General features: G+C 45.5%; 1 long non-coding RNA gene across 1 annotated transcript in view; it reads left to right on the top strand.

Moving 5' to 3' along the window:
• LOC130294312 (uncharacterized) overlaps positions 1 to 4,635 on the top strand; it is a 29,396-nt gene extending 24,761 nt beyond the window's left edge. The window contains exons 2-3 of the long non-coding RNA XR_008848460.1: positions 3,908 to 4,154; positions 4,245 to 4,635. This is a non-coding gene — a long non-coding RNA (uncharacterized LOC130294312). The remainder of the gene's footprint in view (positions 1 to 3,907; positions 4,155 to 4,244) is intronic.
• The last annotated feature ends 12,821 nt before the right edge of the window (positions 4,636 to 17,456 follow it).

Here is a 17,456-nt window from a genome sequence, read left to right as displayed (position 1 = left end):
AGCAAGGAATACGCAGTGTATTTCCCGCTGCTGCCGTAGATTTTGCGTGAAATACGCTGCGTATACGTCATGTGGGAACGCACCCTTAAAATGCTCTCCAAAGGCAGTTTTGTAAGCCAGGGCTGACCTGGCTTTGACTTGTGCCTTTTATTTTTTTTGTGGCATTCCCAGTTCATAAATTCGCATCCGCTGCAAAATGAAAACTGATAATTGTCTAGGTAAGGCCCTTTGGTACTTTCTGTGTTTTTACAAAAGTCACACAGAAAGTGCTTAGGCGCATGTCCATTATTTTTTAATTTTTTTTATTTATTTATTAAATTTTTTGGGGGGTGTGCGAAGTAAGCAAAAAAACAAAACAAAAAGAAAAGCTCTAAATGTAATACTAAATCTCCCCTCTTATCATCTGCTGGGCCTGAAACAGACGCGTAATGTCCTTTAATTTAATAAATCTAATGATGATGATGATGACGACGGTGAATGGGCTCAGTACGAGCTGCAGGTTCAGACAAAGGGAGATCTTTTTCATGTCTACATAAACGTGAATAGAAGCGATTCGAGGGGGGTTAATCCTCCATGACTGCTGAATATACACACAGGCCTGACCGGGAGTAACCTGGAGGCCGGGCCTACACCCTGCTGCGCCCTCCCCTCACCATCAGGCCACATTGAGAGGAGGGCTATCCCCACAAGTTCATGCCAAAAAATGTTTCCTCATTACTCCCTATGGTAAAAGAGCCGGCAGCCCTCCTGCATTGTGTCTGCTGCCTAACCTCAAACTTCTGAGGTGGAGAAGAATGACTCCACCTTTACCGCTTCACTCCAGGGCTGTGAATATTTTAGCAATTTCATTTTACATTTTTTTTTTGTTTCTTTCTTTGAAAAAAATAAATAAATAAAGCTGCAGATTTATTTTTTTTTTACATTTCTTAAATTATTATTTTTTTACATTTTTTTATTACTTGATTGCATTCGTAAAAACCATAAACCCTAAACCATATCTATTTCCTCAGCGATAAAAAGTCTAAATAAAAATTGTAATAAAACTTGATAACAAATCTACTTTATGATAAATCACTAGGGCAGGACATGTAACCAGTTTATTACTGAGCTGTACCACATTACATGTTTTTATTGTTTCATCTCAGTCTACCAGGGTCTGATTTAATGTTACCCAACCAGAGTACCTCCAGCTGTGGCAAAACTACAACTCCCAGCATGCTGGGAGTTGTAGTTTTGCCACAGCTGGAGGCACACTGGTTGGGAAACACTGTATCATGCTCTGTTCACACAATTGTCATGACTTCCCTTACAACGAAAACCATAATGGCAGTGCCAGACCCATGATGTGACAGGCATAATCAGTCAGTCTCAACCAGTGTGCCTCCAGCTGTTGAGAAACTATAGCTTCCAGCATGCCCAGACAGCCTTTAGCTGTCCTAGCATGCTGGGAGTTGTAGTTTTGCAACAGCAGGAGGCACACTGGTTGGGAAACACTGTATTAGGCTCTGATCACACCTGTCCAGGCACGCTGGGAGTTGTAGTTTTGCAACAGCTGGAGGCACACTGGTTGGGAAACACTGTATCATGCTCTGTTCACACAATTGTCATGACTTCCCTTACAATGAAAACCATAATGGCAGTGCCAGACCCATGATGTGACAGGCATAATCAGTCAGTCTCAACCAGTGTGCCTCCAGCTGTTGAGAAACTATAGCTTCCAGCATGCCCAGACAGCCTTTAGCTGTCCTAGCATGCTGGGAGTTGTAGTTTTGCCACAGCTGGAGGCACACTGGTTGGAAAACACTGCATTAGGCTCTGTTCACACCTGTCTGGGCATGCACTGGCACTGTTCACACAACTGTCATGACTTCCCTTCCAACGGAAACCATAATGGCAGTGCAGACCCATGAAGTGACGGGCATGAACTGTGCCCTATGGACACCATTGACTTATGCCAGTCAGTCTCATCCAGTGTGCCTCCAGCTGTTGCGAAACTACAACTCCCAGGATGTCCAGGCAGCCTTTAGTTGGCATGCTGGGAATTGTAGTTTTGCAACAGCTGGAGGCACGCTAGTTGGAAAACACTGTATAAGGCTCTGTTCACACCTTTGTGAACATGCTGGGAGTTGTGGTTTTCAACAAGTAGAGGTCCATTGGTTGGGAAGCACTGGTGTAGGTGGCAGTAGTGTAGCAGAGCTGAGTAGGTACAGGTACAATCCCTCAGATTGTCAATAGCGAGCTGGTATTGAACCGGTCAGGAGTCTCCAGATTGTACGGCTACAATATCTTCTTGGCCTCCTCTCTAATGACTTTGCTGTATTAATGTCTTCCTGCCAATGTTCTTACCTGCCAAAAAAAAAAAAAAAGTTCATCTCAGGTCAGGAAGAAAGTGACATATAATCTTTATAAGGCCAGGACTACATAACTGCATGATGGTATTGTGGCAGCGCTGCCGACCGCCCTCCTGGAATCTAATCTATAGGGTGGCACTGAGTCGAGAATGTACTCTGAATGGGTGGCTTGTAGGAAGCCACCATGACAGCACAGAAAGTATGGTCAGCAAATTCCGCACTGGGCCCCTTCCACCATGGGACCCAAAAAAGTTATGGTCCCTACCTCTATGGTCAGGGGTCAAGTCCTGGGGGGGAAAAAAAATGGGAACTGGGAACTCACCCAAAATTTACACTCAAGGGCTGGTCCTGTAGGACTTGAGCCCCGTCTATGGTAGATAGAACGGTATCATCTGACTGTCTATTGTGTATGGGTACTAAAAATATAAAAGAGAGCGCTCCATAGTGTAAAACCGACTGGGTAGGTATTGGTAGGATTCTTTTTTGCGGTGCTGACTCGGAACAGGCACATCAGGGGAGTAGAAAAGGTTTATTAAAATGCAACGCGTTTCACCGCACATGTGCGGCTTCATCGGGCATTGTATGGGAGCCTCTTGACTCTACCAAGATGAAGTTGGGAGAGGGAGGGATCAGGCATTATGGATTTCAACTGCCCAATTCATTTATGGAGTCTGGCAGCAGCCTACCCCTCTTCTCTCCGTTGAGATCACAAGGCAGCTCAGTCAAGTTGAGCATTTGTAACAGAAGTGGTTGGTGGCTGCTAGCATCCAGTGTGTCCCGCTGCCATCCTTAGCCGAGCCACATGCTTACTCCCTCACCCTGCTGCAGGCATCCTCATCTTCTGTACTTTCAAATGCTTCGACAGTGCATAGGCTGTCTATTTAAAGGGGCACTCCACTGCCCCAGCGTTTGGAACATTTTGTTCCGAATTCCGGGTGTGGGAGTCGCGACGTCATGGCCACGTCCCTCGAACATCACGGCCACGCCCCCTCAATGCAAGCCTATGGGAGGGGGCGTGGCGGCAGCCACGCCCCCTCCCATAGACTTGCATTGAGGGGGCGTGGTCGTGATGTCACAAAACCGCACCCAGCGTTTGGAACAAAATGTTCCGAACGCTGGGGCAGTGGAGTACCCCTTTAAGAGACTGTGCACGACCCTGATTATTATCCCTCTCCAATCCCTGTCAGGCAACAACCTATGTCAGTGTTTAGCTGTCTAAAGTTGGCGCATCCGCAGAAAGAATAGACAGGTTTATTATTTCTGCGGTGTTTGCAAGGAAACGCATTGTCGTCTATGAGATATGAGACGGCAAATTTCCAAGCGGACCTAGCGCCCGCCAGATCATATGTGTGGAATTCCGTACATTTTCCGAATGTGTGAACATAGCCTTACCGAGGGAATGGTGGGGGGGTAATAGAGATCCAATACATGTCATGTGACCCTCTTCTCCGAAGGACAACGTAGTTCCCTCTCTTCTCCATACTCCACTTTCTCAATGGAGTCTTTAATCAGAGAGAAGCCTGACATCTGTAATCCATTCCGTTTTTCTTTTCCAGGATATCCCGGACATTATAGTAACAGGCGTCGTATAGCGGACAGGCCGGCCTTACACGTACTACACTGATACCTTGTCTTCTCATCTCCTTGCTCGGCAATTGTGGTTTCTTAATTCATAACTTTGAATGATTTGCTCTTGGAGTCTACGCAAGAGGAAATTGCTGGGGTCCAACAACCCCAACTCTAAACCTGCTCCGCCACGGGAAGTTATTCAAGATCTGTGCTACGATATTCTATGATCTGCTTGTAAGGCTAAAATTCTGAAAATGGCAAAGAAATCGCCTAAAAACAAATACTTGAGATGTGATTTTATTTTATTATTTTTTTTTTTTCTAGAGAACAAAGGAGTAACTTGAAGATCCTAAACCCTAATGCAAAATCTGTAACATGCCCCTGGAGTCTTCTTATATTGCAGAGAGGAATTTGGCCCCCTTTGGGCACTAGGACTGGGTGTGACTGCTACCTCTGGGCCTGTTATAGAGAGAAATAACATGCATGGTGCATGAAAATTACTTTTTTTTTTCTTACTAGAGTACCCAGCGTTGCATGTTTTTGCTACCTAAACCTTGTGGGAGAGAAAAAGCAATGCAGCCCTTTAATTTGCCTTAGATTTCACTTGACCTATAGCGTTACGTTTTCATAACCTAAAATAATCAATGATTAACCAATCAATAATTAAATCAATGCCAGTGCAGAAAATAGAGAAGATCAGTAACTACTGCTACTTCTCTTCATGCCTCCAATATGGCTGCTTCACCATACACATAATCTCTTCAGGACAGAGGGAAAGCTGGGGGAGTACTGTGAGCCATGCACTGTATAATGCCTGCCACCCAGCTTTCCCGGTTTCCTGATGAGATATCTGCCTGGTAAGGCTAAGTTTCCTCTTGGTTTTTTTCTGGCAGTTTTTGGATATCTGCCACTGCAGTTTTTGAGCCAAAGCCAGAAGTGTATTCAAAAGGAATAGGACATATAAAGAAAGGACTTACACTTCTCCTCCCTTGTGGATCCACTTCTGACTTTGGCTCAAAAACTGCTGTGGCAGCAATCCAAAAACTGCCAGTAAAAAAAAAAACAAGTGGAAACTTAGCCTAAAGCAACTATATTGGAGTTCTTCAGGAGACTGGAAAAGCTGGGAGGTGAATATGCTGCATGCCACCAAGCTTTACTAGTCTCCTGAAGCCCCAGCAGTGATAAGCTGCTCGTCGTCCATGCACTCCTGCCTCCGCACTGATGTCTTCTTTCAAATGTTCTCTCCCCCGTCTGCCCTGTTACCTCTCCCTGCCCCCGCACTAACTATTCACTGTACCTGCCTGCCAGACAGTTAAATCATTTTTTACCATGACGTTGGTTTAGTGGCTTAATGTTTAAAACTTCCGGGCAATCTCCGCAGCCTGAGAGTAATGTGATCAGGAAATGTACTAGAAGACTTGGGACTTACGATACATCTCCTGATCCTGTTACTCACAGGCTGTGTTACTCTCTGGCTGCGATCAGGACCTTCCTAAACTTATTTTTTTTTTTTATTTTTTTTTTTTTTTTAGGTGACACATAAGAAATACGAGTGCCAAGTTAAATCGAAATATCTCCAGCCGTTCGGAAGCTATGCTGGAACATACATATAGACAGTTACGTTGAGTTTTGTATATACTGTAAATATATATATTGATTGGAATGCCTCCCCTGATGGCGCACACCAGGGGTCTCCAACCTGTGGCCCTCCCAGCAGATGCTGGCATGCTGAGAGCAGTATTTGGCAACAGCTGAAGAGCCACAGGCTGGAGACTACTGAACTACAGAGAGACATAAGCATGTGAGAAATTCCCAGACAGCCCCACCGTTTATTTTCAGGTCATTTTTTAATTGTACCTTCAGTAATGTAAACCTTGACATAACATATGTTTTCATTGGCGGGAGTTCATGTGCTGTGACCACTATAGCCAGAAGAAAGGGCTGCGATGCTCTGCAGAATTCTGTCTCTCCACTTACCATCAGCATCTGAAGAGTGGCGCATACCTGATTTTGTACAAAACATAGGCCCCTTTTTCACCTTTTCCAAATAAAGCTGCAAGTAGTAAAGTAATAAAACCCATGACTGGGAGTACACTGTAAAATTTATGCTCTTAACCCAAAAATCTGATTATTTTTAAAAATGGGAATAAATACAAATCTACATTATCCAATAAAGTACATATGACACCTGCCGATCTCAGTCCATTGTAATAATGCTTCATTTATTAGCATGACTTTGGCACCATCTAGTGGTAAAATATCAATATTACAACCCTCTTCCTGTCTGTTTTAGGGTGGGTTTTCCCAACCAGAGTGGCTCCAGCTGTTACAAAACTACAACTCCCAGCATGCCCGGACAGCCTTTGGCTGTCCGGGCATGCTGGGAGGTGTAGTTTTGCAACAGCTGGAGGCACTCTGGTTGGGAAACATTGTTGTAGGGGCTAATTCAGGTGGAATCTGTAAGGAGTTTGAAGTGGATTCCTCCTTGAATCAGACTCCCATAGACTTTAACGGGGTACTCCGGTGGAAAACAAACTTTTAAAAATCAACTGGTGCCAGAAAGTTTTGTTTTAATATCTTAATCCTTCCAGTACTTATGAGCTACTGTATGCTCCACAGGAAATTGTATTTCTTTCTGGAATTCTTTTCTGTCTTACCACAGTGCTCTCTGCTGACACCTCTGTCCATGTCAGGAACTGTCCAGAGTACAAGCGAATCCCCATAGCAAACCTCTCCTGCTCTGGACAGTTCCTGACATGGACAGAGGTGTCAGCAGAGAGCACTGTGGTCAGACTGATAAGAACTCCAGAAAGAAATACAACTTACTCTGGAGCATATAGCAGCTGATAAGTACTGGAAGGATTAAGACGTTAAAATAGAAGTAATTTACAAATCTGTTTAACTGTGTGGCACCAGTTGATTTAAAAAAATTAATTGTTGTCCACCGGAGTACTCCTTTAATATACACAACTTTGCTTTCACACAGAGTAATCGCTGCGCCGATTTTTTTTTTCCATAGATTCATCCAGACAAATGGGACTTTTTTTTTCTAGTAATCTGTTTGTGAGCAAAATTGGGGCTGAATTAGATGGGGAACTTCATGGCCGATATTACTATAGGAATTTAGTTAGGCCAGCCCACTGGTATCTGCAGTACCCTACATGATCTATATTAAAGCATTAATTCTCCACCCATTGTCTGCCCGGCAGTCACTGAAATTATATTCCTGTTGTTGCTGCTGCTGATTGGCCCGGCTCCTGTAACTCCTGAGTGGCCAGAGCACAACATGTGAAATCTGGCCAGATGCAGTCGTCACACAGGGATACCCTAATGAGAGACATTTGAGTAACAGATCTTAAATTATCATGTATGCAAATGGACAACATTTTGGCTGTCCGAATAAATTAACCACCAAAATAACATTGGACGTAAATGTACTAAAAGGGGTATTCCAATATTTTCTTATTTTATTTGACTATGCTACAGGGGCTGTAAAGTTAGTGTAGTTCATAATATAGTGTCTGTACCAGGAGTTTAATGCTGGGAGTTGTAGTTTTGCAACAGCAGGAGGCACACTGGGGGAAAAACACCTATCTCAGTGTTTCCCCAACAGAGTGCCTTCAGCTGTGACAAAACTTCAACTCCCAGCATGCATGGCATGCTGGGAGTTGTAGTTTTGCAACAGCTGGAAGTTTGGAATGCAAAAAACAAAGAAACACCCACATCTATACTTTTTCTCCAATTACCCCTTGTGAAAATGAAAAATTTGGGGTAACACCAACATTTTAGTGGACATGGGGTTTTTCTCTTTTTTGCTCTTTCATTTTTTTTCCTCCTTAAAAAAATCATAACACTTTCAATTTTGCACCTAAAAATCCATATGATGGCTTATTGTTTGCGCCACCAATTCTACTTTGTAATGACATCAGTCATTTTACCCAAAAAATCTACGACAAAACGGAAAAAAAAATCATTGTGCGACAAAATTGAAGTACAAACACCATTTTGCTCATTTTGGGGGCTTCTGTTTCTAAGCAGTAAATTTTTTGGTAAAAATGACACCCTCTCTTTATTCTGTAGGTCCATACGATTAAAATGATACCCTAATTATACAGGTTTGATTTTGTGGTACTTCTGGAAAAAATCGTAACTACATGCAGGAAAATTTATACATCTTCTGACCCCTATAACTTTTTTATTTTTCTGCATATGGGGCAGTATCAGGGCTAATTTTTTTCATCTGAAGTTTTTATCAGTACCATTTTTGTATTGATCGGACTTTTTGATTGCTTTTTATTCATTTTTTCATGATATAAAAAGTGACAAAAATACTCTATTTTGGACTTTGGAATTTTTTTGCGCGTACGCCATTGACTGTGCGGTTTATTTAACAATATATTTTTATAATTCGGACATTTCCACATGCAGCAATACCACATATGTTTATTTACATAGTTTTGTTAATGGGAAAAGGGGGATGATTCAAGCTTTTATTAGGGAAGGGGTTAAATGATCTTTATTAACTTTTTTTTTCCACTTTTTTTTTTGCAGTGTTATAGCTCCCATAGGGGGCTATAACACTGCACACACTGATCTTTTACATTGATCAATGGTTTCTCATAGGAAACCATTGATCAATGATTCTGCCTCTTGACTGCTCATGCCTGGATCTCGGGCATTGAGCAGTCATTCGACAATCGGACACCAGGAGGCAGGTAGGGACCCTCCTCGTGTCCTACAGCTGTTCGGGACGTCGTGATTTCACAGTGGCTGTCCCGAACAGCCCACTGAGCTAGCCGGGGGTAGTTAAGTTTCACTTTAGACATGGCCATCAACTTTGAACGCTGTGTCTAAAGGTTTAATAGTGCGCGGCACCTCGATCAGTGCCACGCGCTATTAGCCATGGGTCCCGGCTGTTATTAGACCTTACCTGCTATGACGCGGGGCCATGCTGTGGCCCCACGTTATAGAAAGGGAGCAGACTCAGGGCATACAGGTATGCCCTTGGTCCTTAACAGGTTAACAAAAATTCCTGTGGGATGCCCCTAGACATCTTATCCCCTAGCGAAAGGATAGGGGATAAGATGTCTGACTGCACCCTGCGTTCGTTTAGAGCATTAGGTGCAGCGCCGGAGGCTCGTGACGTCATGCCCCCTCAATGCAAGTCTATGGGAGGGGGCGTGACAGCCGTGAATTGCATTGAAGGGGCATGGCCGTGACATCACAAGCCTCCGTCCCGCATCGCCAGTCATCTGGCACGGAGCAAAGTTCGCTCCGTGCACTGGATGTCTGGGGTGCCGCAGCAGAGATCGCGGGGGTCCCCAGCGGCGAAACCCCCGCAATCAGACATCTTATCCCCTATCCTTTTTTTTTGCTGTCCTGGCACTATGGGGGATTCCTAAATGCGACATGTCCCCCAAAACCCATTTAAACAAAATTCTCTCTCCAAAAAGTTTCTCCTTCCCTCCTGATTAATTTTGTGCACCCACAGAGCACTTTACATACACATATGAGGTATTTATTTACTCAAGAGAAATTGGGTTACAAATTTTGGGGGCTTATTTTCCTTTTACTCCTTGAAAAAAAAATGGGGTTACAAGAACATGTTAGAGTAATAATTGGAGATTTTTTGTTTTCTCCTCTACTTTACTGCTATTCCTGTGAAACAGCTAAAGGGTTAACAAACTTTCTACTAAATACACTGCTCAAAAAAATAAAGGGGCCAACTCCTGGACAGTCTGTGGCGTTGGTGGATGGAGCAAGACATGATGTCCCAGATATGCTCAATCGGATTCAGGTCTGGGGAACGGGCGGGCCAGTCCATAGCATCAATGCCTTCCTCTTGCAGGAACTGCTGACACACTCCAGCCACATGAAGTCTAGCATTGTCTTGCATTAGGAGGAACCCAGGGCCAACCGCACCAGCATATGGTCTCACAAGGGGTCTGAGGATCTCATCTCGGTACCTAATGGCAGTCAGGCTACCTGTCAGGCACATGGAGGGCTGTGTGGCCCCCCAAAGAAATGCCACCCCACACCATTACTGACCCACTGCCAAACCGATCATGCTGGAGGATGTTGCAGACAGCAGAACGTTCTCCATGGTGTTTCCAGACTCTGTCACGTGCTCAGTGTGAACCTGCTTTCATCTGTGAAGAGCACAGGGCGCTAGTGGCGAATATGCCAATCTTGATCTTCTTTGGCAAATGCCAAATGTCCTGCACGGTGTTGGGCTGTAAGCACAACCCCCACCTGTGGACGTCGGGCCCTCATACCACCCTCATGGAGTCTGTTTCTGACCTTTGTAGCGGACACATGCACATTTGTGGCCTGATGGAGGTCATTTTGCAGGGCTCTGGCAGTGCTCCTCCTGCTCCTCCTTGCACAAATGCGGAGGTATTGGTCCTGCTGCTGGGTTGATGCCCTCCTACGGCCTCCTCCACGTCTCCTGATGTACTGGCCTGTCTCCTGGTAGCGCCTCCATGCTCTGGACACTACGCTGACAGACACAGCAAACCTTCTTGCCACAGCTCGCATTGATGTGCCATCCTGGATGAGCTGCACTACCTGAGCCCTTGTGTGGGTTGTAGACTCCGTCTCATACTACCACTAGAGTGAAAGCACCGCCAGCATTCAAAAGTGACCAAAACATCAGCCAGGAAGCATAGGAACTGAGAAGTGGTCTGTGGTCACCACCTGCAGAACAACTCCTTTATTGGGGTGTCTTGCTAATTGCTTATAATTTCCAACTGTTGTCTGTTCCATTTGCACAACAGCATGTGAAATTGATTGTCAATCAGTGTTGCTTCCTGAGTGGACAGTGGGATTTCACAGAAGTGTCATTGACCTGGAGTTACATTGTGTTGTTTAACCCCTTAAGGACCAAGCCCATTTTCACCTGGTTGCACATCTGACCACTGTCACTTCAAGCATTAATACCTCTGGGATGCTTTTACCTTTCATTCTGATTCCCAGATAGTTTTTTCGTGACATATTCTACTTTATGTTAGTGGTAAATTTTTGTCGATACTTGTATCATTTCTTGGTGAAAGATTCCAAAATTTGATGAAAAAATTGAATATTTAGCATTTTTCTAACTTTGAAGCTCTCTGCTTGTAAGGAAAATAGACATTCCAAATAAATTATATATTGTATCACGGATAAAGGAATGGATGAGCAATGGAGCTCTAACCTCAAACACCAGGTAATTCTTTGCAGAGATGCTTTATATCATGTTGCTGTATACAAGTTTGCAGGGAGGTGGATTGATGGTAAACAGGCGGGTGGATGTAACCGATGGGCGACAGTCCGTTATTGCGCCTTAGCGCTTCGTCAGGCCCCTTCCGGCAGGTGTGTTTCAGACAGGTATATACAAAAGACTAGGGGAAGGGTCACAGTGAACAAACCAATGGAACATCTCGTGCTTAAAATTAACTATGTGTATGCCAGTAATATAAAAAAACAAAAACATACAAGTGAGTCTTTTAAAACCAAGTCTGAATATGTAGCAACAGGTTTTTGGGAAGAAGCGGCGCATGGAGGAAAATTTTCACAATAATGCATTTAATTCATTGCAATCATTTAAACCTAGGGGTCCCGTTGTATTGCAGCGGATAATCCACCTGGCTTCTTTTTTTAAAAGCATTTGATCTTTATTTTTACCTCCATGTACTCTTTCCACCCGTTCCAGACCAGCGAATTTCAGGGTGTTGGGGTCTCCACTATGGCAATGCCACATATGTTCAACAAAACGGGTGGATTCCTTTTTTGTTTTCAATGAGTGGATTTGTTCCCCTGACCCTATGAAACAATGGACGAATTGTCTTTCCTATGTAATAGCAGCCGCAATCACAAACCAAAGCATATACTATATAATCAGTCCTACAGGTAATTAATTGTTTAACTTTTATTTCGTATCCCCCTAAATTTACTGTTTTGGCTTCCATATTAAACCTACAGTAAGGGCACGTACCACATTTAAAGTTTCCTATAGGTCTGGTATCCGTTAACCAATCTGTTTTCCTTTTTTCTCTGTTGGCACATTTTTTAATATACTCATGTATGGTTGCATTTTTTCTATAAGTAACTATTGGTGGATTTTTAGTTATAGAGGATAAATCCATATCTGTTTGAAGAAGATGCCAATGACTGAATATTGCTTTTCTCAGGGTATTATTCATATTTGTATTTTTAAAAGAAAAAACGTCTCGTTCTTCACTGGCTTTTTTATTTTTAGTTGGGCCTGTTAGTAGTTCTCTCCTTGATATTTCATGAATTATTTTTTTGGCTTTTTCGCGAACTATTTTAGGGTACCCTCTTTGTTTTAGTCTTGTCATCAATTCACCGGCTTGTTCATTGAACTTTTGTTCTGAATTATTAATCCTTTTCAGGTGGACTAACTGTCCGTATGGGATAATATCCCTTACTTGAGGTGGGTGGGAGGACCCATAGTGAAGTAAAGCATTTTTAGAGATAGTTTTTCGGAAACCTGCAGTTCTTATATGGCCATCTATAATGTCTATTTTAATATCCAAGAATTCAAGGGATTCTCTTCCAAAAGCATAAGTAAATTTCATATTTACGTCATTGACGTCATTCAGATAGGAGACAAATTCCTGGAACTCCTGGGGGGACCCATCCCATACGACCAAAAGGTCATCCACAAAGCGTAGGAGCAATTTAATATGACGAGCAAAAGGATTTAATGGGGAGAAAATATAATTTCTTTCAAAAATGGCTAGGAATATGTTGTCGAAAGAGCACGACATAGGCATGCCCATCGCCGTTCCCGTTTTTTGATTGAACCATTGTGACTCATATTGAAAATTGTTATTTTACAGAACATATATCTTCGACTCTGTAACAAATTCTCTGAACCCCGCAGACTTGTCAGTGCTCTGCCAGAATTCATCGAGAGCCTGTATACCCGCATCCTGCGGGATGCGGGTATACAAGCTCTCTACATCAACAGATGCCAGGGTAAAACCAGGTTGCCATGAAAATGTCTCGAGCGTTGAGATCACATCCTCAGTATCTCTCACATATGTTGGGATGGATCTCAGAAGAGGGGCAATCAGCCACTCTATATAGCTCTATAGGAAATCTGTAGGAGACCCTATACAGGCCACAATTGGCCTGCTTTTTTTTCAGCATGTGAGCAACAAGATGAGCTCCAAGTGCTTAGCACTAAAAATCTGGAGTACAAAGTACAGAACTTAGCAGAAAGAGAAATGAGAACATATTGGACTATCCATTCATTGCAAGCCTATGTTGATAACAGACGTGTACCGAGGGGACTGAGAACATATAAGAACCCATCCCAGTTTGCTGATAATTCATTATTTCTGAGTGCATGGAATAAACTGCACTTACAGCACTCATTGAATCTCCAGAACCAAGTACTGGAAACGAATAGAGCTGAATACGAAATTATCACAACTGGTTTATGCAAAGCCAGACTGGAACTAAGATCACGGTTAACAGAACACCAATTTAATGTTTTTCTGACTAATCTGGAGAAAAAACTGACAGTTCTTCAAACCTCTATAAAAGAGAATAAAAGGGACAAATTCCTAAGGGATAAAAGGGATTTCGATAGCGGCCAAATTTTTACCTGGAAAAAAAGATAAACCAGGTAGAAAATACAATCCTCACTTCCAAAAGAAGAAGAATCGCGGTAACAACAATAAAAATAAGTCTAAATCTACTGACTACCTTACAACCGAATCAGAATCGAGCCCTTCTGATGATCCTGATATGCCTGAAACAAGTTTACCCGTAACCACTGGTAACCGTCACCCTTTAGGGGTAAAACCCGGTGAGGAAGAAGGAGGAGGCGGAAAGTTACACCTTACAAGGAGTGCATCGAAAAGGAAGAAAGTAACTTGGAAATAGAAGACACAATGGTTAATTTAACGGAGACCGATCTGAGCACTGACTGTATTGCAGCTCTGAACAGGGGCCTAAACTATGGACTGAATGAGGCATTTGATTATGTGTCGTTCGAAGAAGACCTGTTCAAGTCGATTAGAAAGAGTAATCTTAAAAAAAAAATTCCACAGCGCAAAGAGTAAAAATGAATAAAAATATCACTGACACAATCACAGATGTGAGAGAGGGAGAAATCCCGTGTAATTGGAGCTTTGGGTTTTAGCCCAGTATTAGACATGACTACCTGTTACGCCGAAGACTCCGGGTCCCTGCTCCTCCCCGGAGCGCTCGCTGCGTTCTCCTCTCTGCAGCGCCCCGGTCAGACCCGCTGACCGGGAGCGCTGCATTGACATTCACGATGGGGATACGATTCGCATAGCGGGACGCACCCGCTCGCGAATCGCATCCCAAGCCACTTACCCGTCCCGGTCCCCGGCTGTCACGTTCTGGCACGCACGGCTACGCTCTCTAGGGAGGGCGCGCGCCAGCTCTCTAAGATTTAAAGGGCCAGTGCACCAGTGATTGGTGCCTGGCCCAATCAGTCCAATTAGCTTCCACCTGCTCCCTGTCCATATAACCTCACTTCCCCTGCACTTCCTTGCCGGATCTTGTTGCCTTGTGACAGAGAAAGCGTTAGTGTTGTCCAAAGCCTGTGTTCCAGATCTTCTGCTATCCTCATTGACTACGAACCTTGCCGCCTGCCCCGACCTTCTGCTACGTCTGACCTTGCCTCTGCCTAGTCCTTCTGTCCCACGCCTTGTCATCAGTCAGCAAGGTTGAGCCGTTGCCGGTGGATACGACCTGGTTGCTACCGCCGCAGCAAAACGGCGGGCTCTGGTGAAAACCAGTAGCAACCCTAGAACCGGTCCACCGACACGGTCCACGCCAATCCCTCGCTGGCACAGAGGATCCACATCCAGCTAGCCGAATCATAACAGTAGATCCGGCCATGGATCCCGCTGAGGTGCCGCTGCCAAGTCTCGCCGACCTGTCCACGGTGATCGCCCAGCAATCGCAGCAAATTGCCCAACAAGGACAGCAGCTGTCGCACTTGACCGCCACGTTACAGCAACTTCTGCCACTGCTACAGCAGCAACCATCTCCTCCGCCAGCTCCTGCACCTCCTCCGCAGTGAGTGGCCGCTCCTAGCCTCCGCTTGTCCCTGCGGACAAATTTGATGGGGACTCTAGACTCTGCCGTGGCTTCTTGTCTCAATGTTCCCTACATATGGAGATGTTGTCGGACCAATTTCCTACAGAACGGTCTAAGGTGGCGTTCGTAGTGAGTCTTCTGTCTGGAAAGGCCTTGTCTTGGGCCACACCGCTCTGGGACCGCAATGATCCTGCCACAGCCACAGTCCAGTCCTTCTTCGCTGTAGTCCGTAGTGTCTTCGAGGAACCAGCTCGAGCTTCTTCTGCCGAGACTGCCCTGCTGAATCTGGTCCAGGGTAATTCTTCAGTAGGCGAGTATGCCATCCAATTTCGTACTCTCGCCTCCGAATTATCTTGGAATAACGAGGCTCTCTGCGCGACCTTTAAAAAAGGCCTATCCAGTAACATCAAGGATGTGCTGGCCGCATGAGAGATTCCTGCCAACCTGCAAGAACTTATCCATTTGGCCACCCTCATTGACATGCGTTTTTCTGAAAGACACCAGGAGCTCCGCCAGGAAAAAGACCTTGATCTCTGGGCACCTCTCTCACAGTATCCTTTGCAATCTACCCCTGTGCCTCCCGCCGAGGAGGCTATGCAAGTGGATCGGTCTCGCCTGACCCATGAAGAGAGGACTCGCCGTAGGGATAAAAATTTATGTCTGTACTGCGCTAGTACCGAACATTTCTTGGTGGATTGCCCTATTCGTCCTCCACGTCTGGGAAACGCACGCACCCAGCTCACGTGGGTGTGGCGTCTCTTTGTACGAAGTCTGCTTCTCCACGTCTCACTGTGCCCGTGTGGATTTCTCCTGCCAACTCCTCCTTCTCAGCCGTGGCCTTCTTGGACTCTGGTTCTTCTGGAAATTTTATTCTGGCCTCTTTGGTGAATAGCTTCTGCATCCCGGTGACCCGTCTCGTCAAGCCGCTCTACATTTCTTCGGTCAACGGAGTGAAGTTAGACTGCACTGTGCGTTACCGCACAGAGCCCTTGCTTATGAGCATTGGACTGCATCACGAGAAAATTGAATTTTTCGTCCTGCCCAACTGCACCTCTGAAGTCCTCCTCGGCCTGCCATGGCTCCAGCATCATTCTCCCACCCTTGACTGGACCACCGGGGAGATCAAGAATTGGGGTCCTGCTTGCCGCAAGAAATTCCTCACGTCTGCTCCCTGTCCCGTCTGTCGGGCCTCAGTGTCTCCTCCTGTGCCTGGTCTTCCCAAGGCTTATCAGGACTGTGCCATGCCTCCTCATAGCCCCCGTCCTGGTGACACTCTTCCCTGTGACATGCTTCACCCTCTGCCCCCCCTCCCCATTCCCATTCCTTCTGAACTACCTGCCGCTGGTGTAGCTACCCAGGACTTTTTGTTCCGGAAGGGACAAGGAGACAAAAAGTGGGGGAGACCTAAGGGGGGTACTGTTACGCCGAGCGCTCCGGGTCCCTGCTCGCTGCGTTCTCCTCTCTGCAGCGCCCCGGTCAGACCCGCTGACCGGGAGCGCTGCACTGACATTCACGATGGGGATACGATTCGCATAGCGGGACGCGCCCGCTCGCGAATCGCATCCCAAGCCACTTACCCGTCCCGGTCCCCGGCTGTCACGTTCTGGCGCGAGGCTCCGCTCACTAGGGCGCGCGCGCGCCAGCTCTCTAAAGTTTAAAGGGCCAGTGCACCAGTGATTGGTGCCTGGCCCAATCAGTCCAATTAGCTTCCACCTGCTCCCTGTCCATATAACCTCACTTCCCCTGCACTTCCTTGCCGGATCTTGTTGCCTTGTGCCAGAGAAAGCGTTAGTGTTGTCCAAAGCCTGTGTTCCAGATCTTCTGCTATCCTCATTGACTACGAACCTTGCCGCCTGCCCCGACCTTCTGCTACGTCTGACCTTGCCTCTGCCTAGTCCTTCTGTCCCACGCCTTGTCAGCAGTCAGCGAGGTTGAGCCGTTGCCGGTGGATACGACCTGGTTGCTACCGCCGCAGCAAGACCATCCCGCTTTGCGGCGGGCTCTGGTGAAAACCAGTAGCAACCCTAGAACCGGTCCACCGACACGGTCCACGCCAATCCCTCGCTGGCACAGAGGATCCACATCCAGCTAGCCGAATCATAACACTACCCAGGATAGAGAGGTTGTGAGGACCTTAAGAGATCTAGTGATTGATGATTACCATGAAGCAAATGGGAATAGTAACCTCACTTCGTGCTCCGAATTTTTCTCAGGCGGAAACCCCTCTAAATTTAACCCTCCGATCACCCCAGGGAGCGCAATAGATTTGTTTTATAAGTCGGTTTGTAGGGAAGTCAAGGCTTTGATTTATCCCCAGAGTCAACATAACATTACTACAAAAGAAAAACGAGCGTTATAGTGGTTAGGGAGACAACAGGATATAATAGTATCCAAAGCTGATAAAGGAGGCGGTGTAGTTGTATGGAAAAAAGATGATTATAATAATGAATCACT

This window comes from Hyla sarda, chromosome 1, assembly GCF_029499605.1.
Source record: "Hyla sarda isolate aHylSar1 chromosome 1, aHylSar1.hap1, whole genome shotgun sequence".
NCBI lineage: Eukaryota > Metazoa > Chordata > Amphibia > Anura > Hylidae > Hyla > Hyla sarda.
The sequence above is the reverse complement of the archived record's forward strand: the minus strand, read 5'-3'. Positions and strand labels throughout refer to the sequence as shown.